General features: G+C 34.7%; 1 long non-coding RNA gene across 3 annotated transcripts in view; it reads left to right on the top strand.

The window, feature by feature from the left end:
- LOC116423470 overlaps positions 1-23,422 on the top strand; it is a 68,252-nt gene that overhangs the window by 4,197 nt on the left and 40,633 nt on the right. For 2 of the 3 annotated variants that reach the window (XR_004234085.1, XR_004234087.1), the window contains exon 2: positions 17,765-17,856. This is a non-coding gene — a long non-coding RNA (uncharacterized LOC116423470). Of the gene's footprint in view, positions 1-12,143; positions 12,456-17,764; positions 17,857-23,422 lie in introns of those variants that run through there. The other variant, XR_004234086.1, reaches the window with a different exon arrangement.

A 23,422-nucleotide genomic window follows, 5' to 3' on the forward strand; every position in this document is an offset into this window, starting at 1 on the left:
TCATTTTATAGATAAGGAAATCAAAACTAGAAGATTATCACTTCATATAGCATCATTAGGGTTAGGGTTATCACAAATAATTAGAAGTAAAACTTGAACTCATATCCCTGATTCTAAAAATAGTGCTGAATCCATCATGCCATCTAATGCCCGCTTATTCATTTTTTTTTGTTGTTTTAAGAGCTGCATATTCTATATAGATTTTGTCCTTTTGAAGTCTTATTGTCACATGAAGCATTATGTCCATTTCCCCTTCTTGTTCTCTAATTAACAATTTTCCCATTCAAGGAAGACAAACAAATTAGTATTAGGTTCTTCTCATAGTCAGTTTTCAGTTCTTCAGCCATTGGACACTCTAACACACACACACACACACACACACACACACACACACACGGCATTTAAATTTCACAACTTGATTGTCTTTTTTTCCACTGAGATTCAAAACTGGGGGGTACCATAGAGGTCATTCAGTATACCTTTTTTCCCTTCCCTTCCTTTATCTCCAGCAGAGTGGTGTGTCCCACTTGGAAGTTTTTCTAACCTGATGCAAAACATTGAAACTGTACCAAGCAAGCAGAATGGAAATGGAGAAAGACACAAGGAACCCCAGCTGCTCAATGTCCTGCTGTGGGAGAGTAAAAGGAAACCTGAGTTTTAATACTAGTCCGTACATCAGCATACTTTGGGATCTTTAATAACTTTCTTACATTCTCAGTTTGCCCATCTGTTGAATAATAATTGTAGCCGTACCTACTTTACAGAGCAGTTCAGAGAATCAGATGAGGTAATGAAACTAAAAGTGGTTTTAAAAACACTAGAATACTCAAATGTTATAGTGGCAGATGCTTTGGACTAGAAAGCAGGAGACTTGGGTTTTAATCTCAACTCTCTGCCTCTCCATAGCTTGAGCATAGATCATCTTCAATTTTTTTTTCAGCTTTTAAACAATTACGTGTCCAGAAAGGTATGAAATATACAATAAAACCCTATTCTAAAGTGATGTCACTGGATAATTCCTAGACTTAGTCTGTAGTCTTTGAGAGTTGTGGTGCTTGAAAAATTCTTTGTTACCCAACCAACCTGCTAATGAGCCTTTCTGAGCCTAATTAATTTGGCTAGTCTATCAGTCAATTAACAAGCATTATGAAGGACTTCCTGTGGACTGGAGACAATGGGGTATAAAGAATAAAACAATGCCCACTTGCAAAGAGTTTACATCTAATGAAGAAAACAAGAAATACATATAGCAATATATTTATATGTGAGGCAGCTAGGTGACTCAGTGGATAGCATTCAGGACCTGAGAATCAGGAACATTTGAGTTCAAATGCAGCTTCAGATTCTCACTAGCTGTATGACACTGGGGAAGTCCACTAACTAACCTTTGTGTCAGTTTCCTCACTTACCTGAAAGGGTTGTTGAGAGCAGAGATAATATTTGTGAAAAACTTAACACAGTACTTGGCACAGAGTAGGAATTTTTAAAAAGAGCTATTCTCTTTCCCACCATATGTATAATATAAATAAATGAAAATATTAATACTAAGAAGTTAATACAAGGTAATTTGGGAGAGATGTCATGAAGGATAGTTTCTTTTTCTTTTTTTAAATTAAAGCTTTTTATTTTCAAAACATATATACAAGTAATTTTTCAACATTTTACATAGCCTTGTGTTCCAAATTTTCCCCTCCTTCTCCCCACCCTTTCCCCTACGTGGCAAGCAATGCAATATATGTTATACATGTTAAAATATATGTTAAATCCAATATATGTAAACATAATTATACAATTATCTTGCTGCACAAGAAAAATCAGATCAACAAAGAAAGAAAATGAGTAAGAAAATAAAATGCAAATGAACAACAAACAACAAAAAGAGTGAGAATTTATGTTGTGATCCACACTCAGTTCCCATAGTGTTCTCTGTAGGTGTAGATGGCTCCATGAGGAAAAGTTTCATGCCAAGACAGTGCTTAAACTGTCTTAAGAGGAAAAAAGACATTGAGGCAGAGAATAAATATTCCACCTAAGTAGGCTGATGGCAAGTGCAAAGGTAAGGAGGTGGGAGATTAATTTATTTCATTAATTCTTCAACAGGTTTCAGTTTGACTGAAGTCACACCATTCAATGATTAAGGCTAGGTGACAACTGAGGCCAAGAATCTCCTCTTTAACCTAATCAAAAAAACAAACAAACAAACAAACCCACAAACAAACCAAAAAACAACTCAGTCAATATGGGAGGGGAAGACTTTCAGGGTTTCTGGCTGAAGCAAAAATGACTGCTATTTATATTCAATTTGAGTCAGTCAGGACCTTAAACCTTCCTCATCCTGCCAAGTGCTAGGCACCATACTGGAGATGCAAAAAAAGGGAAAAGATACTGCCTTTAAGTAGTTTACAGCCTAATGGGGAAGACAACATATAGATAAATATATACAAAGCAAGCTATGTACAGTATAAATAGGAGATCATTAATTGAAGGAATTAAGAAGGGTGAGATATGGCTATCTGTTGTAGTTGAGACTTAAAAGAAGCCCTAGAGGTCTATAGTTGGAATGGAGGAGGGCGAGAGTTCCAGATTTGGGGATCAGCCAGAGAAAATGCCCAGAGCCAAAAAGCTCTGGGCCAAAAATGCTTTTTGTATGGAGCAACATAGAAGCTGGTATCACAATATCCATAAGTATGTATCAGGGAGTGAGGTGTAAGAAGACTGGAAAGATAAGGAGGGGGCTAGGTTATGAAGAACTTTGAATGGCAGAATATTGTGCATTTGTTCCTGGAGGTAATATGTGAAGAACAGAGAAGGTTCAGTTACAACACAGAAAGTAGAAGAGTAGGAATGTCACATGAGGCTACAAAGATATAACACTTGTCATATCTGTTCCTAAGAATTACTTTGGCAGCAGTGTATAAGATGCTCAAAAGTGAAGAAACACTTGAGGCAGACAGATCAATTCTCTTTGAAAAAACACCATAGATACAGACAGAAGACAATCTACACATCTATCTATCTGTCTGTCTCTCTACCTACCTACCTACCTACCTGAGGCAGACAGACCAATCATCCTTGAAAAACAGCCATAGATATAAACAGTAGACAGATAATCTACACATTTATCTACCTCCCTATCTACTTAAGGCAGAGAGATCAATCATCCATGAAAACCTGCCATTGATATAGACAGCAAACAGACAAATAGATAATCTATACATCTTTCTATTGATCTATCTATACATACATATATATTTACATAGGCTTGTTTTCAGAAGCTTTCCTGCTTAGTAGGACCTGCCAGAATTTTTATTTCAATCAGCCTAGAAGAACCCATTGACACACCCTCCACTCCCCCATCCCCCACCCCCATCCCCATGATAAAGTGTCAGAGACGGATTTTTTTGATCATATGAGCCAAACCTATGATTTAATTGCCTTGGGGAACTCCCAGATGAGGGAACTCCTAAGGCTGATGTAGGTTGCAAAAGCTTTATGGAGTCAAGTGACTTATCCAGGATCAGTAACCTGCCCAGGTCTCCTAGGATTTGAGACCTGCTATTCATTATATCATGTTGCTTCATCCCACCCATAAAATCATGACTCTCTGACTCTGACTGACTCTGTTTCCCCCCCCCCCCCCCCCCCCCCCCCCCCCCCCCCCCCCCCCCCCCCCCCCCCCCCCCCCCCCCCCGCCCCGCCACTTAGTGCTCTCTCTCTCTCTAACTCTGTTTCTCTTTTTCTTTCTTTCTCTTAAAAATTTGTACTTGGCAAAATTTTTACAGCAAACATTTGATAAAGGCCCTATTTTTCAAATATATAGAGAAATGAGTCAAATTTTCAAGAATATAAATCATTCCCCAATTGATGAATGATCAAAATATACAGTTTTCAGACAAAAGAATCAGTTATCTATAATCATATGAAAAAAAAATGCTCCAAACCACTATTGATTGGAGAAATGCAAATGAAAACAACTCTGAGGTACCACCTCACATATCAAATTGGCTAATATGATAAAAAAGGAAAATTATAAATGTTGGAAAGGATATGGAAAAACTGGGACATTAATGCACTGTTGGAGATGGGAATTGATCCAACCATTCTGGAGAGTAATTGGGAACTATGCCCAAAGGATTATAAACTTTGATCCAATATTACCTAGTTCTGCATCCCAGAGATATTTTTTTTTAAAGGAAAAAGGGACCTGTTTGTTCAAAAATATTTATAGCACCTCTTTTTTGTGATGGTGAAGAATTAGAAATTGAAGGGACACTCATCAATTGGGGAACAAGTTGTGATTATATAATTGTGACGGAATATTGTTGTACTATAAGAAATGATAAAAGAAAAATCTAGAAAGACTTACATAAATTGATACAAAATGAAAGAACTGTGAGTAACTTAACTATTCTCAGCGTTACAATGAACCAAAACAGTCCTGAAGGATTCATGATGCTGCCTCCAGAGGAAGAACTGATGCTGTCTGAATAGACTGAAGCACATTATTTCCCCTCTTCTTTTCTTTCTTCCTTCCTCTTCCTCCCTTTTTTTTTTTCTTTCTTCTCTTTTTATCTTTTTGTGGAAAATGACTAATATGGAAATGTTTTGATTGCACATGTATTGTTATGCCACAGTTCTCTTTTATTGTCCTGACTCAGTTTCCCTAATTACCCTGACCCAGTTCTGCCTTGGTATTTCCATAATTTTTCTGCTTTAGTTTATAATTGTCTGCTCAATCCTGCAAAACCACCACTCCCTCTTTTTCAGAATATTTGATAGGATAAAAGATCTTATGTTTTAGAATATCAGAATGTCTTTCCCCATCCTAAGCTATTAGAATGTTAGATACCATTTTATCAAGATACCTCTCCCCATCTCCAGTGTTCTTCACCCCCATTAGGTCATCCTATCTCTGGTGGCTCATCCTACCCTGTCAGAGTCCTGTTCCTGCTCTCAGCACCCTGACTCTGATTGAATTCTCAATATATCATTGAGAATTCACATTGTTTGCTGGATTCTTGGAGATGATAGTCTCATTTAGCCCTGGGACCAAACCATGATCCATTTGGTCCCAGCAAATTTCTCCCTTTTAAATAAATTATTAAATACTCTCTAATCTCTATCTTGTCTCAGTTTCTCTGGCATTACAGTATAATCTGTATTAGATTACTTATTGTTTCAGGCAAGGAGAGAAGTGGGAAGGGATAGAATTTGGAATTCATAACTTTAAAAACAAAACAATGAATGTTAAAAATTTTTAGCATGTAATTATAGGGGAAAATATTTTTAATGAATAAAACCACACTTCTGATCTCATTTGTGGAAAGAATTCCTGTTGAGGAAATTCTCTTGACAAATGGAAATCTATTTATTCTACACTTCCATCTTTAGAGTTGTCTCTATTATTGATAGGTTAAGTAAGTTACTAGGGATCATTTAACAGTATATGTCAAAGACAGGACTTAAAACTTCTGAGCCCAGGACTGGCTCCATTGCTACTTTAGACTTCCTTTCATTATTAGTGATTCTCTATTAGGAGCTTTCTTTTTCTACTCTTAATGCCATAATTGAGTTGCAGTTTTGCCCCTGTACTCTAAAGTGCCTGGTCAGGATGATTAGGATGTTGATTTAACATTAAATCCAATAACTATATATTAAGTATATGACATATACAATGTGCTATACTACTCCATAGGGATACAAAGATGAAAAATGGAAAAAGAAACTTATTGGAGTATTAGCTCAATTTATTTTAATCTGGTTCTGGTTGTCCTCAGGAGTATTGTGGGCCTATTGGTATTTGACATTACTGTTCTAAATTACAAATCTAAAGAAATGCAAATCAACACAACCCTGTTTACCCAGGGTTAAACATTTTTTCTGTATTCTGATTATCACCCAGAAAATTGGAGGACATGGGATGAGCATAGTTATTGTTGGAGGGGTTGTGGAAAGATAGGCACACTCTAGTCCATTGTTAGTGGAAATGTAAATCAATATAAACCATTTTAGGAAGCAAATTGTAATTATGCATGTAAAGTGACTAAAATGTCCATTGATTGGCATATATGGCATGGAAGTCATTGATATACAAAACTATTTATAGCAGTAGTTCTTGTGGTGGGAATTGCTGAACAAATTATGGTGTATACATGTAATGGAATATCAATATATTAAAAAAAATGACAAAAATAATGATTAAAAGAAGCATGGAAAAATGTATATGAACTGATACAGAGTGAAGTAAAAAGAGTCAAAAAATAAAATACAGTAATATCAATAATGTAAATGGAAAAGAATTACTAGAAAATAATTAAAGTGAATATTGCAGAATTTTTTATCTTCCTCTTTTTCCTTTTCTTTAAAAAATATTCTTGATTATATAGAATGGCTCTCTGGGAGAAGGAAAGATACTGGAAGAAATTTAGATGAAATAAAAACAAATGAAATAAAATTCTATTTTAAAAAGAAAGATGCTACTCAACTACCTATATTAGGAGTTCTTAACCTGAGCTCTGTCAACTTTATATTTTGATATCTTTTAATATAATTAATTTCCTAGGTAAGCCTATGTATTTTATGAATTTAAAAACATTCTGAGGAGGAGTTTCATAAGGCTTCACTATTTGGCCAAAATAGTCTATGAAATACACAAAAAGTTATGCTTATATGACACCTTCCTGAGCTCTCCTACTGCTAGTGCTCTCCCTCTCCACCTATTTTTTTTTTTTTTTTTTTTTACTTATATGTGTACTTGTTTTACCTGACAATATTAGCTCCCTAAGTTTAGAGATTGTTTTATTATTGTACTTATATCCCCAGCACCACTTAGTACAGTGTTTGGCACATAACAGGTACTTAAATACTTTTCTGCTTGCTTGCTTGACTAATTAGCATGCATAATGAGTTAAAATAGAAAAGTACCAGATGATTTCTTTCACTGCTCGCTAATATATCAGAGGTGAACATCTTACACCCCTGATACATTGTACTCCCACCCAGCTTTGGTATACCAGCCTTCAACTGAATTTGTCTTAAAAAGTTAATATATAATATTTATAATTTTGTCCTTTTGTAAAGCTTGCCCCAGGGTCAATGTTTCTGGGTATGAGAGATAACTAATCAATAGAGGAGAGGTAGGGAATCTGGGAAGTCTGCATAAAGGAGGTGTCAAACTGACTTAGATAGAATACTGACCTAAGTCTTATTGTTCTAGGCTTGTTCCTTGGAAGTGTGAATCAGTATTGTCATTATATAGAGGCTTCATAGAGCATCATCGGAATGTGATGTTAAGGTTAAAAAGTAAGGGTCATCTTTTAAAATAGAACCTAATAAGATTCAGCATAGATAAGATAACTCAACTTTTAATTTTAATTAAATTTATTTACTTTAAAAGATTTGTTGTAAATATTATTCAAGATTATAATTTCCAGTATCATAGAAAACTAAAATGATTCCCAAATTTCCTTCTAGAAAACTAAAATATATCAATTGGAAAATAAATCAATACTATATAGTTAATTAGGTAAAGTATTTGAGTTGTAGCCTTAGGCAAATCACTTAATTTCCTTGATCTGATTTTTCCTCACCTATAAAATGAGGAATTAGAGTAGATAGTTTCTAAGGTCTCTTTCAGCTAAGGATCTATGAGCTTATGAACTTGATACAAGGCTGGCATAATGGAATAATGGTAATCTCTGTGGAATATAAAGGAGAGGCAAGGTAAGAATTTGTCAAGAGTATCTCCAACACTGTCCAGGGAATAAAGTGCTCTATTTTAATAAGCACTATTAGTAATCATGATAAAATAGCTCTGAAATATTGTTCACTTCTTCATGATCCATTTGGGGTTTTCTGTTTGCCATTTCCTTCTAAACTTTGTTTTACAGATGAGGAAAGTGAGGCAAAAGAAAGTAAAGTAACTTGGCTAGGGTCACACAGTAAATGTATGAGTTTGGATTTAAACTTAGGAAGATGAATCTTCCTGATCCCTGTGCCGCTCAGCAAGTAGATTTGCCATGGGTTAATTTTTATCATCGATAGGGTAGCATGCAAACAATTTGCTGTAATGTTTACAAAACAATCCTTTTAGAATTAAAAGGAAGCTCAGAGAGCATCTATTTTAATCCTCTTATTTTGCAGATGAAGGTATTGTGGCCTGAAAGAGTTAAGAAACTTATCCAGTATTAGAACTCAGTGGTAGAACTGGAACCTCCACTTCTACAGTATTGCTTTTTTTTTTTTTTCCTATTAAAACCACACAGATTATCTATGGTTTGGATTTTATAACAGAATAGTGTTGCCAGCTTTAATGTTGGCTCAGCCTAGTTGGAGCAAAAGAAAAGGCAAAGCCAAGGAAATTGGCTCAGGATCTGCTGCTCTATTGTTTAGGGCACAACCCAATCTTAACAAATTATACTAAAGAATTTTGGATTACACAGTATCACTTTTCATCAGTTTAGCTTTGTTGGTTACTCTAAATCATCCCTGACTGTCCATTTAGTACCCATTACCTCAGTGGTTTTCCAAACTTTAGGAGATCAATTTTATGCCAGTCTTAGACATTTAGTGAAAGACTTTTTCTTTTTGTAAGGCTGTGCTAATGACCACTTTTTTGTTTTAATAGCTTTCCAGCAAAAGGTGATAGCTCTTTAAGATTTAACAGAACTGTTTCCTGGTGTCCTTGCCAGGTACAAGAAACCATGTCTCTGAATCTTTATAAATGAATGAACTTTATGATCTTTAAAGATCTTTTCAGCTTTAAAATTCTCAGACTTTGTAGCAATATACCCCATTCATGTGCGATTTATTTAGTTTGAAAATCATGCTAAAGATAGTGACATTTTCTGTGTGTATAGTCCCAAAGACCTAAATATTACTAAGTATTACTCTTTGTGCACTTAACTGAATACTGGTTTGTGCTTATTAACCATTGTTTTCAGGGCTCAGTATCACCATTTCTGGATTTTCCATAGATCTACACAACTTTTTAAAAATGAGTGATAATTTTATATGTGTTTTAGGTTTATACATAATTATTAACTTAGTTAAAAATGAAAGTATTCTTCCTAGTTAGTTGACCCTGGACAAGTCACTTAACCCCAATTGCCTCAGCAAAAATAAATAAATAAATAATTGGAAAAATAAAAGTATTATGACTTTTGGGGGCAGCCAGTGGATAAAATACCAAGTTTATGATCAGGAAGACCCAAATTAAAATCCTATTTGCCTCAATTTTCTCATCTGTAAAATGAGCTGAAAAAAGAAATGGCAAACCACGTAAGTATTTTTGCCTAACCCCCCCCCTCCAAAAAAAAACAAAAAAACCAAATGGGATCAGGGAGAATAAGATAGAACTGAAATAACCCAATAATGAGCTGTTATATTTATCATATGACCCTTTTAAAAGTTAGATGACATGTAGCTGTTTCTTCCCATTGCATTGAGCTTGAGATTTTTACTAAAAATCCTGAGAATTATTGGGGACCTCATAGATCAATCTAGACACCAAAAGAATACCCACCACAAAATAGCCAGCAACTGGCTAACTTTTTTTTTTAATTATAGCTTTTTGTTTTCAAAATATATACATGGATAATTTTCTACATTCGCCTCTAGAAACCCTGTGTTCTAATTTTTTTCCTTCTCTTCCCTCCCTCCTCCAGTTGGCAAGTGATCCAATGTATGTTAAACATGTGCAATTCCTCTATATGTGTTCTCACAAATATTATGCTGCACAATAAAAATCAGATCCAAAAGAAAAAAATGAGAAAGAAAACAAAATGCAAGCAAACAACAAAAAGAGTGAAAATACTATGTTGTGGTCTACATTCAGTTCCCACTGTTCTCTCTCTGGATGCAGATGGCTTTCTCCATCACAAAACCATTGGAACTGGTCTGAATCATCTCATTGTTGACTAGTGGTTAACAACTTCTGCTTGAAAAACCTCCCAGGAGAAGGAACCTACCATCTTTTGAAATAATAGATTCTGTTTTAGAGCTATTTTAATTGTTACTATTTTACCTCCTCCACTTCCCTCATCCCCATCCCCAACATTAAGCTGCTTTCTAACTCAGACTATAAATTTGCAACTTTTTTGTAACTTCCACTCATTGTTTCCCTACTCCATGAAAACTTTTCAGATACTTTTGAAAACAACTTTCATGACTCTGCTGACTTTTCTTGATGCTAAACTTCTCCATTTTCTTCACTAATCCCTTTATTTCAGTTCATAAGTATTTATTAAACATTTAATGTATGTCAACATTGTACTAAGAACCAAGAATATGGAGAAAGGCAAAAACAGAATCCCTGAGCCTTTCAATGTCCTGGTGACCTTCTGGACATTTTCCAGCTTATTAATTTCCTTAAATTATGATACCCAGAACTCAATATGGTAGTCCAAATAAAGTCTGATGAGGGAAGAATGGGACTATCACCTTCCTATTTCTGAAAACTATACTCTTCAATGTAGCTCAAGATTCAATGAACTTTTTTGGCTGTCATATCACATTTCTGACTTCATATTGCATTCCTGAATTTATATTGAGTTTGTAGTCCACTAAAACCCCCAGACCCTTTTTGGAACAACTGTTATTTATATATGCCTGTTTCATCTCTTACTTGTGAAGTTGATTTTTTTTTTAAATCCGAGTGCAAGATTTTACATTTATTTTATATTCAGAATAGGCTAATTCTCTAGCTTGTCAAGAGCTATCATTCAGCAGGCAGGTTTGTACCAGTTTTGTACACATTTGACTAGCATAGCTCTGTCTTTCTATCTGTATAATTAATAAAACTGTTAAATGGCTCTGGATTAAACACTTGTCCTCCTTTCAAGGCCAGCTTTTTAATTGACTAAATTATTTCTCAGCATTCCATTTTCCAGATGAATATGTTTTGCTTATATAAAGACCATGAGTATTTATATTCTAAATCAATAGCTCTCTTGTTTCTTTTGAGAAACTCATCTTTATGAACTCCAGTTTTTCTTTTCTGCCATTAAAAAAAAAATTCTGTGCAAGCCATAAATTCTGCTTTCATAATTTTTATTTCTCTTTTGAACCATTCAGAACATTCTGCTGTGGTTCCATGTTCTCTTGAGTTCTTTTTTTCATTAGGTCAATTTTCATTTGTTTTTCAGTACTTTAGAGTTATTTGAACTCAGATGTTTTGGAGGACATCTCTTATATTCTAGTATCTTACCTTTTGATTTATTTGTTTTTACTCAAGGTTTTCAATTGTGTTTTCTTTCTTCTGAGATCTTTGGCAATTTCAGTATTTTTTTTCTTTTTATATTCCCTTATCATTCACTTTTTGATTTCTTTTTCTTTGATAGAAGATCCCCAGGTATGGATTAGGGAATTTCCTTTTCATCAGGCTTATTTCCTTCCCTATGTGATTTCTAGGAGGACAAAATTAGTCTCAGCTGGATGTTAGTCTCCTTTGCTTTAGTCTTGGAGCAGCCCTCCACATATACTGGCTCTCTGACCTCTGTTCTTTAGTACTTGGATGAGTGCAGGATAACAGAAATGTGGCAACAACACAGGGACGGGATTTTTTGTCAGAGGCTTCAGGAACAGCAAGGAAGTTGACTGCCTAAATGGGTGCTGTTGTGCTATTCTTATAGCGTGTGGGACCTGGTTAGGAAAGGGATACTGAATGAATGCTGATATTAGGAATTATTATCTGAGGTTAATTCATCATCATTAGACTTTTGAGTATCTACTTAAATTACTTTACATCTTGCACAAAATTCTTATATTGGGGAGTTTTGAGAGTTCGTGAGGACTGGAAAAAGTGTATAATCTTTTCTTATGTTAGGGACCTCAAAGACCCTTAGAACATTTCCCCAACTTTTATTTTAGTCTTTTATTTCTAAGAGATCAAAACTTTTACTTCACAAGAATTTCTAAGTATTAGGACAAAGACCTTGCTTCCTGAGTTATCCAAGAACATATATAGAGGGTTAAGTGTTTAATATAAAAGAACTTTTTGTTGTTGTTGAGGTAATTGGGGTTAAATGACTTGCCCAGGATCACACAGTTAGGAAGTGTTAAGTGTGGGAGACTATAATTGAAGTTGGGTCCTCCTGCCTTCAGGGCTGGTACTCTATCCACTGTAGCATCTAGCTGCCCCTAGAAGAACTTCTTAAGAACTTTCTAGCTGTTTGTGTCATAACATGTAGAAAAGTGGCTTTCTCTGCATCTAGATTTTGATCTAATTCTAGCAGTCTAGGAGTCTTTAATAGATATATGTTTGTGTTTACAGGTGGATGCACATGTATATGTGAGATACAATGTGGGATCATAGAAAAGGACCAATCTCAGTCAGAAAGTCTTGATTTGGGATCAAGCTGCCCTGACATTTGATACTAACACATAGCAGCTGTGTTACTTTGGAAAAATCAATTACCTTCTCAGCATCTCAAATGCTTGAAGCTTTTAAGTTACAAGTGAGTTACATCTTCATTAATGCATGGAATTTTCATATGAGGAATTCCCTATTCCAAAGAAATCATAGATTTGGGTGTAATGTTCTTCTCTAAAATATAATCGTTCTCTGAGAGCAGGTTTCTTGGAGGGCTTCTGGAAGCAGCCTTAGTTTCAGTTCAATAAAATCACCCCAAATGCAGCCAGGAGTTAAAGTCCAAATGCTTTATTGTCTCCTTCAAAATAGGCCAGTTAGCTTTCTTAGAGGCCTATCTCTCTCCTTGGTTCCAAAAGCTCTTGCCACTAGTCCTTTGTCTCTAGCTCCCTCTGAATCCAAAGCCTCCAGCCAGCACAAAAGTGGACTATGGAATGACTCTGACTCGGCCTCCCAAAGAGTAGGCTTGCCGGTTTCTGACTTGTGAATCTCCAGAAGTCTCTAGTGGGCTTGTCCTTTAGTGGGATCCTCCTTATATATGCTCTCTTAAGGTGTGAATTCTAATGTGTGAACTCTCTTAAAGGTGTGAACACTAAAGGTGTGAACTAAGCACATAAGCATTGTCTCTATCAATTCCAGTGACTTAGCATCTTTTCTCAAGTTCTGGCCCATAACATTTGGGTCCTAAAAAAAGTATGTGTATGTGTATTTATAGATGAAGTAATTGCTATGTCACCTGTGTTAAATCTATTAGCCTCTTTTCTTCATTTTTAAAGATCAGAAGTTTATTCACCTGTGCATTGAATTACTTAATATGCCCATGTGACCAAAAGCAAATCATTTCATCTCAATAAACCTGTTTTTTCATTTATGAAATGGAAATGAAATTGTAGACAATGAGTGCTGTAGGAAGAGGAAGAGAGTACTTCTTTCTTTGGGTAATGGAGGAAGTGGGATTTGAACTGGGCTCAAGTGGGCTTTGAAGAATAGTATTTTCTATCAGGATAAGATGATAGGTAAATATGAATGCATAAAGAGAATAATGTGAGCAAGTTATGGAAATAGGGAAGCATAGAGTTTAATCAATAAGTGGATGGTACAAAGATTATTTTAACTTATTTTTGGCCTTTATAACCTGTGTTAACAGATCCATTAGCCACTTTTTTTTTGTTTTCTAAATTTATTCACCAATGGTTTGAATTATGTGTGATACTATAGATCTAGCAAGTAGCCCCACTGTGTAGGGGATTCACATTTCTCATATAGAAATACCCGATTTCTCTCTGGCTTTAGAATACTAGCAGGTCTCAGTTTCCAGAGAAAAAACCATCACTAAGCAAGATATACAGGGCGCAAACCTATAATCTAACTATGGCAAAGTTATGTAATGGTTGTTACTAATATTTTTTGGAGAAAGTCATAATGGTTATGGGGTTGACTTGAAATCAACTTTTTGAGGGTTCGATTCCTTCCTTTCTTGCTTGTTTTAAGCTTTAATGAAAACTGGTTGCTCAAATGTATGGTATGGGGGAGGGCAACCATAGAGTCACTTGATATTAGTAGTAGTAAGTTCTACGGAAGAAACTTCTCGTTTTGATGCGAAAGCCTCTCAGATAATGAAGATTATTAAGATGAAGGCTGTAAGAGAGATTAAGGAGCTGATTGAAGATAGTACATTTCATGCTTGTAAGCATCTGGATAGTCTGAGTATCGTCGAGGTATGCCCGAAAGTCCTAGGAAATGCTGTGGGAAAAAGGTTATATTGACGCCTATGAATATGATAGAGAAGTGGATTTTTGCTCATATGTCATTTAGTATGTAGCCTGTGAAGAGTGGAAATCAATGGATGAAGCCTCCTATAATCGCGAAGAAGGCTCCCATAGATAGCACGTAATGGAAGTGAGCTACTACCATAGTATGTGTTGTGAAGAACAATGTCCAGGGATGAGTTGGCAAGTATGATTCCTGTTAAACCTCTGATTGTAAAACGGAAAATGAAACCCAGGGCTCATAGTGTAGCTGGGGATCATTTAAAGTTACGTCCGTGTAGTGTGGCCAGTCAGCTAAACACTTTAACACCTGTAGGGATTGCGATAATTATTGTAGCTGATGTGAAATATGTTCGTGTATCAACATCAGCAGTTTCTTCATATACATGTTAGCAGTGTCTGTTAAAACAAAGATGTTTTTTTTCTAATGAAGCTATGTATGAAAGTGCTTATAACAGTGACAATATCTTACATCCTTTGACAATAGAAAACTCATATACAAAACCATTTTTTGTTCCTTTTATCACTAAATGTCTACATTTATCTAAAGGGATAGTGTACCTTATATCAGAACAATTTATCTTCATTATCCTTACACAGGCAATTAGCTTCTTTAAAGCTGTGATGAAAAGCCAAGAAATATTCTATTATACTCTGTGTGTGTATATGTGTGTATATGAATACACACATATATATTTCCTTATATATATAATTCCCACATATATAATTTATATATGTACATATATGTATTTCCTTTTATATATAATTTCCACACATATGAATTTTATATATATACATATACATATATTTCCTTATATATAATTTCCATAAATTATACACATATGTATGTATAAACATACATATGTGTGTATGTATATATATATATATATCTTTCCTTATCAAGCTTCTCTAGCTCTCTATTATGTCAATCTGACAGAGTAAATCAGAACTTTCTCCTTGTTCCATTGAGAGGGCTCCCAGTAAATCCCAAACAATACTTTAACCACAGGAAACCAAAGGCTTATGTCTGGTTAACCTATCACCTGACACTCCATTTCTTCCACAACATTCTTCCTCCACTTAAAAAATACATTTAACCACAATGCCATTGCAAAATCACTCCTGCTGACTATCAAATGTTTTCAGATGGGCCTAATCTAGGCCAGTCCTGTGATTCAACTTCAGGAATTAGAATGCAGTGAAGCACTTTTGAGGACCTTAATTGCAATAAAAATCATTTTTACTGATAACAGATTAAAAGAATAACATTTCCTAAGTAAAAAATAATGCTGAATTAAATAAAATATTACTTCCCTCTCCTATGGAAACTATAGCAACTGGCCACTCTCGGTCAAAAAGACATTTCCCTCAGAGCAATAGGCACTCGGGACACCAATTTCCCCTAGATTGAGTCTTTCATTCCTCAGGTAGAAAGGAAGCCAAATGGCCTTCCTGTCCACTTAAATGAGCCAATCCAGCCTATGTGCTTAGTGCTTCTCCCAGGTATGTAGTTAGGCTGCTGAGTACACTCTCAAAGAAGGAAAGAGTGAGGGGCAGGGATAGAATGAGGAATAAGAAGAGATTACTAAGGCAGGATTTTTCATGGAGAAAGAAAAGAATCATATGGATAGTTTCTGTAGAGCATATTGGAGAGGAAAACCAGTTAATTGCCCAATGCAGGTCCACAGGAAAAGGGATTGATTGCTTGTTGAGCAGCACATATGTTTAAATTATGAGTCGTCTAAACTACAGGTTATTACTACAACTCTTGGGGACTGTTTGTGACTCTCAGAGAGAAGAATTGTATTTGTATCCGGGTATATTCAATCATATCTCCAAGTTCAAATTGATCTGATGTGCTAGATCTTTTATGTATTCTCAGTTTGTGAACTTCTCTTGAGTCTTTTTTATGTTTTTTTTTTTTTGTGGGTGAAATAAAGGTTGTTCTACATCTATTACTCATATTTCATTTTGAAAGCAGGGGACCCTTTTATCCATATTGAGGTAGCTAGATGACAACCTACTTAAAAGTATATTATACTTTCCTGAGGCAGTTCTAGGCATGGGGAGTCAACGAAGAAATTAGGTTCTTGGATTCAAGTCCTTAGGATCAGACCTTGCCAATGTGAGCTCAGGATCTTGAGAGGCCACTGGTTAGAGATTAAAGCATGTGTAGAAGTTTCTAAATCTTCTACTATAACTTTTTAAAGACCTTCTGTCTAACACACTGAGTCATTACAAACCAAAAACCAAAAAAAAAAAAAAAAAAACCCTTAAGAAAATTTCTTTTTTTCCCCCCTTACTAGGAGGTCTATCACCAAACATTTAGGTTTGGTGAGCAAGAAACTCTAGCTTTATAGTTTAGCTAGGCTTAATTAAGTATTCTGAACTGTGTCATTTGACAGTTTTTAGCACATAGTTTTCAGCTTTTTAGAATTCCTTTGAATTTAGGGTCAGAAAATCTGTGTAAATTGCTGCTTAATTTCTATATGGTAAACTGCTTTCAACTTCTTACCTTTTAGATGATGGTGGTTCAGTCTTTTTTTTTTTTTCCCCAGTCATAATTCATTCTTCTTGACCCTTTTTGCTATTTCTTGGCTGAGATATTGGTTTTCCTTTTCATTTTCCAGCTCATTTTCTGATGAGGAAACTGAGGCAAACAGGATTAAGTGATTTGCCCAGATTCACACAGCTGAATTAAATGTCTGAGATTATTGTTCCTGACTGGAGGTCCAGCACTATGTCCACTTTACCATCTAGCTTCCTCTTTAAGTAGTAGTCTTTCAGAAGATTGCTATTCATTATGGACTTTTCCAGTTACTCAATTTTATAACCCAACTTTTATTCTCCCATTTAGATAGGAAAGTGAGGGGAGGGGAGTGAATTGGATGAAGTGTTGGGCCTGAAGTTAAGAAGACTTAAATTCAAATCTCAGTTCAAATCTGGCCTCATATTCTTAGCTGTGTGACTCTGAGAAGTCACTTAACCTCTATTTCAGCCTCAATTTCTTTTTTTCTGTAAAAATGATAATAAGAATAGCACCCATCTTGACAGAGTTGTGAGGATCAACTGAGATCATTTTTGTACAGCATTTGGCAGATTGTAGGTATTAAATGAATAATTGTTGTTATTTTATATATATAAGTGCTAAGGAGAAAGGCTTCAGAATAAAACTAAAACCCCTTGTTTTAGAAGACAAGACCCTAGTTTCCCTTTTGCTTAATCAAATTTTTGGCCTTTGAAATTGAACTGTTTACAATCAGCAGTGACTGTACTAACCCCAAATTAGAATAATCTAATTTCTCTTGATAAGCATTTAAAAATTAGAACAGTAATGATCTATTGTGATATTTTGAATTTGAACATATTTGTTGCAGATCTGCAGAAGCAGATCACTTTAAACTTTGGTAAATTTTTTATAAATACTACCAGTAGCATTTTGCTTTCTGTCAAAAGCTCAAAAGGTCTGTCTACTTCTGAGGGGAAGAAGTCAGTCCCAGACAAAGTTTGATAGGGACTACTGTTTTTAATCTCCTATTTTATTTCCTGATTAATATAAATAGAAGTTGAATTTCCATGTCCTGTTGTAACTTTTTAAAGTCTTCTTCTTTTTCTGTTTATTCCCTAGACATACAAGTTTTAACAGGCTGAGAGAAAGATATATTTGCCTCTTCACCTTCTGTGTGGGAAATTACATTGGCTAAGATGTGTATGCTTAAGGTAAAAATTTATTGTGTGAGTAATTGGTTTCTACTAATAATTTTCCTAGGAAGTGAAATATTAAATATTCAAGTACAAAATTACTTAAAATTGACTTCCATGAATAGTTTTGATGGAAAGAATCAACCTCCTTGCTTCTCAATGGCTCTTGAATATTTATATTTCTCCTTCTTGTTAATATGAATGAGACCAATTTCCATCCATTTAGGTAGCTTCTCCTTAAAGTGACTGCTTATTACTGTTTTTGACTGGAAAGTGGTCCAACCAAACTTGCTCCCTTTTTCCTTTTCTTGAAAGGGAAAAATTGAGCTTCAGCTTCAGAATTAAGATTTAGTGAATCATTTTATCAAGCCAAAATCAAAATCAGAATTTCAAAATTTGTATACAAATATCATTCTAACCAACTACTTTAAGCAACTCTTTTCCACCAGTTTCCACGAAGAGTACTTTATTTCATGAATCCTATAACACAGGGTTTCTTAAACTTTTTCCACTAGTAACCCTTTTTCTCTGAAAAATTTTTATGTGACCCCAGATATATAAAGCACAAATCAAACCTTTATTGATAATAAATCATAAATTTATTTTAAATAATTCTTTGATATACTTATAATTTTATTAAAGACAAAAGCAAATTTGCATGGTAATGAGATAGATTTGCTTATTTATTTTTACATAAAGAATTAAATCTTGGTACAATATTTGATACCTTTTACTGCTGCCAAATTTTTTGTGACTTCCACATTCAATTACTTTTTTGTGACCCCCACATTCAGTAACAACATGGGGTCGCAACCTACAGTTTAAGAAGCTTTGCTATAACACCTCTAGAACTGTTTGGATAGTAGTTACACCCATAAACCTTTGAGAAACAGCACTTTAGTGCTTCCCATCAGGTGTCATAGCAAATAAAACTTGTTTAATTCATCTTTTCTGTTTTATCCTTTGTTTGGTTTTTGTTCATTTTCAAGTGAAGTTAAAGGATTTAGTCTCTATCAACTTGAATGGTATGTGATTAGGAGGAATTTCTTTACCAAAATAGCTTCATTTCAAGTATCTTGGAAACCAACCCTTACATCCCTTTATAGTTTGTAAATATTTCAGGATTCCATCAAAGACAAACAGAAATGTGTTACCTCATACAGTTATGCCTGCTGAGAGAGTTTCCTGAAAAATAATCAAGTGTATCAACTTCTGAGTAAAAGAGACCTTGTATCACCTGTCCTTCTTTAACTTGGCAGAACTTTTTAATTTATTAGTAGGCAAAAATTCCATATACAGGAGATGAGTTGTTAGGTTTGAATGAGGAAAAGAAAAAAAAAAAAAACAACTACTCATTGGTCCCTAAGAGAGTATCAATTATTATTTAAAGAGATCATAAAACTTTCCTTGTACCAATGAAGCAATTCCCCCCACTGCTTTGTTATGGGGTGTTAATAGCAAGAAATAGGATTAAAGGAGTGGAAGGATGGCTAACAATGAATCTTTTGTAAGGCTTTTGAAATTTTAATTTGATTAACTTCAATCTCATAAATCAATGGAAACACTATAGCACTTGTCACATTTTCATGATTCTATCTGTAATAGAATGATCACATATAGAGTTTTGGTTATACATTGTTTGTTTACAATTCATTAGAAAAACATATGCTTATGTCTATATGTACATGTATGTGTAAATGTGTGTGTGCACGTATAATATCTGCTTTCCCTTTAGCTTTTCAGCCTTGTATATGTAACCAGACATATAAATCATGTACAGTTAGGTAGAGTTAGAAAAACATGATTGATGTTAGTGCTTAGTGATTATGGATGGTGGTGATGATGATATATTGATGATTTCGGCAACAATAACAATTCATATGGATGGGTTCTCAGATGAGAGTGTGCAGGAATCAATAAACTATGAGAAATACCAAAACTATTAAATTTTACACTTTTTAAATTGTAGAAACCATTCTTATCTCTTCGGCTGCACAAAACTAAGATGTAGGCAGGATTTGGCTTTTGGGACTTGTAATTTGCCAACACCTACTATAGTATATGATTTGGAATCTGAAGAACTACTGCCTCTATAATGCTTTCAACTTTACTTCCTCAACTGTAAAATGAGCATAAATAGTACTCATAATACTTCACAAATTTGTTGTGAGGAAAGTTTTTATAAGCCAATAAGCTCTTAAATATGAGTTGTTAACATCAGTGATATCATCAGTATTTGAGTTCTTATCAACGGTGGAGAGAGCAGTTCATCTATTCATGAGTAATATGTGTGTATGTCTTCCCATAAATTCTCCATAGACTGACCAAGAAGTGTGGTGAGGGGCTTGCCTCTAAATCTTTTACATTATGTAGTGTCTGTCATAGGCAGCTAGATACTGCAGTAGATAGCTTTTCCAGAGCCTAGAGTAGATGTAAGACTCATCTTCCCAAGTTCAAATTCCACTTCAGATACTTACTAGCCATGTGACTCTCCAGAAATCACTCTGCTTACCTAAGTTTCCTTATCTGTAAAATGACCTTGAGAAAGTGAAAATGCCCTTTTTGTAGTGGCAATAAACTGGAAACTGAGTGTGGATGCCCATCAACTGGAGAATGGTTGAATAAGTTATAGTATATGAATGTTATGGAATATTATTATCTACAAGGAAATAACCAGCAGGATGATTTCAGAAAGCCCTGGAGAGACTTACATGAACTGATGCTAAGTGAAGTGAGTAAAATCAAGAAAATGTTGTACATGGCAACAGCTAGATTATATAATAATCAATTCTGATGAATTTAGCTCTTTTCAGCAGTGAGATGATTCAGCCCAATTCCAATGGTATGGTTATGGAGAGGACTGTGGGGACTAAGTGGGGACGTAGTATATTCATTTTTTTTTTTGTTGTTTTTTCCTTGCATTTTGTTTTTGTCTTCTCATTTTTTCCCCTTTTTTGTAGCATGATAAATGTGGAAATATGTTTAGAAGAATTGTACATGTTTAACATATATTGGATTACTTGCCATCTGGGAAAAGGGGTAGGGCAAGGAGAAAAAAAATGGATCATCAGGTTTTGCAAGGGTGAATGCTGAAAACTATTTATGCATGTGTTTAAAAAATAAAAAGCTTTATGAAAAAATTCCTAACTGCTCAGCTCCTCAACCTACTCACCTCCCATGAGCTACTCTTTCATCCTACTTCAGCCATATACAAAGATAACCATATCCTTGATCTTGCCATCACCCACAAATGAACCATCTCTATATTCAAGAACTCTGAAATCTTTCTTTAAGTGCCAGCTAAAATTCCATGTTATATAAGAAGGCTTTCTCTACCTCTTAATTCTAGTGTCTTCTCTCTGATAATTATTTCCTATTTATACTGTATAAAACTTGGGTTTTAAAATTTTAATGTATTCATATTTGCATGTTGTTTTCTCCATTAGATTGTAAGCTCCTTGATGGTAGGAGACTGTCTTCTGACTCTTTTTGTATCCCTACACTTAGCACATAACAGGTGCTTAATACATGTTGATTAATTGATTCTATTCTTGGAGGCCAAACAGAACAGGTGTCTTCCAGACAGCCCTTCAAATATTTAAGCTGTCATTTGCCTTACCCACTCACTGCTGCAGTTTGTTTCTTTTCTATTCCAATTTTCTTCACTTCCTTTGAGCAGTTCTCATAGGGTGTGGACTCAAGGTCCTTTATCATCTTGGTTGCTCTGTTCTGGAAGCTCACCATTCTATGGTGTCATTCCTAAACTTTGGTGCTTAGAATGTGATTGATCATTACAGGTATGGTCTCAACAAGGTACAGAATAGCAGATCGAGATCATATCCCCATTCCAAATAGCTGTATATTTTCCAGCATAAACCAAAATTTAGCTTTTTTGGCTGCCACATCATACTAACAATTCATTTTTAGTTTGTAGACCGCTAAAACCCCTCTCAAATTATAGCTCTGAAAAACCAGGCTTTGTCCATTGTGATTCAAATGAATTTAGTTGATTATGCCTTTCAACTCAAATCATTCTCCCCTTTCACTATTGGCCAATAATAGGTTCAACCCTATTTGTGAAGTTAAAATTTAGTGAGTTTTAGCTGCAAACTGCCTTTCTGTAGAAAAGTGTGGAGTCTACCTAAAAGTTGTTTAAAGCATGTGTTATCTGCAAATATTTACTGAGCTTCCATTAAGTGCATGGTGTATGTCCCTTGTCCAGAATATGACATGACTAATTAATGAAGAACTTTAATATAAACTGAAATGATGTGCCTCTCTCTAAATTGATAGAATTCTCAGTCCTATTCTCCAGAATCCTTCTGCTCACTGATTTCAGTGTCTACTGAAGACATTAATAAGTTTTAGAAAAAGATGAGTAAACTTGAGGGACAGCCAAAAGACTACAGAATTTTGATATACTCTTTGTGATCCAGTAATTGTAATCAGGGTGTTAATTGCTCCTAGAAAAGTGAATTAATTGGGTGTTTGGGGGTTGATTAGCTGTGTTGAATTTGGTTATCAGGTGTCAGTTTACTTTGTTTTAAAATCAATTAACTTAGTACACTGGGAAGTTTATCACATTGCTCATTAATAGAAAGGAATCTTGAGTCCAGCTATCACATCCAAAAGATAAAACAACATTTCTTTACATTTTCACACAGGCCATGTTAAGACAGAGAAATTAAGGGTTCCCTTGATATTAAATGAGAACTATTATTCTATCACCTCTTATAATTTTTCTCACTTTCCAATGTCTCAATTATTTTATTTAATAATACTTTTAATACTTTAATAATTTTTTGTATAGTTGTTAGCATTCAAAAAGCACTTGCATATATCTCTTTTTTTAATCCTCATAAAGCCCCATAAGGTAGGAGGGGCATATACTATTAATCCTTCTGAATTTTAGTTTCTTCACCTATAAAGTGGGGAGGAGTGAGTTGTCTTAAAGCTAGTAGTAAATGATAGATCTAACACATTTAGGTCATCTGATTACTAGTTCTAAAGGTTCTTCTTTCCCCTACTCACTTAATCAAGATTATTCTTTATAAGCAAATGAATAGCTCACAAGGGAATATTCTTTTAAAAATTTTAAATTTGAACAGCTTTTACTGATAGCTTTTGCTTTTATATCACATTCATTTCTGAACATATATTATCATTGTCCTTTTATCCACCAAACCTTTTCTTATAACAAAGTTTTTTTAGAGTTAAGGGAAACCAACTGACAAATTGAGACTGTCCAAAAATATATGCAATATTCCCTCATCCATAATTTGCTGTTCTATGATCTACTACCTCTTCAATAGAGGAGAGGGAAGTACATTTTCTTATAATTTCTCTGGGGCCAACTTTTGTCATAATTATCTGCTTAGTTTTGTTTTAGCCTCTTTCACTACATAATTCCAAACTTTTTCCAGAATGGTTTGACTATTTTATTGTATCATCCAACAGTGCATTCAATGTCAAGGGATCCTTCTTTAAACTTTTTTCTATTTATATTTTTTTTGTTTTTACATCATCTTCATTTCTAAATGTATGTTTCCTAACATTTAGGACTCTGCCTTCCAGCTCTCCTGTT

The sequence above is a fragment of the Sarcophilus harrisii genome, chromosome 1 (assembly GCF_902635505.1).
Source record: "Sarcophilus harrisii chromosome 1, mSarHar1.11, whole genome shotgun sequence".
Classification (NCBI taxonomy): domain Eukaryota; kingdom Metazoa; phylum Chordata; class Mammalia; order Dasyuromorphia; family Dasyuridae; genus Sarcophilus; species Sarcophilus harrisii.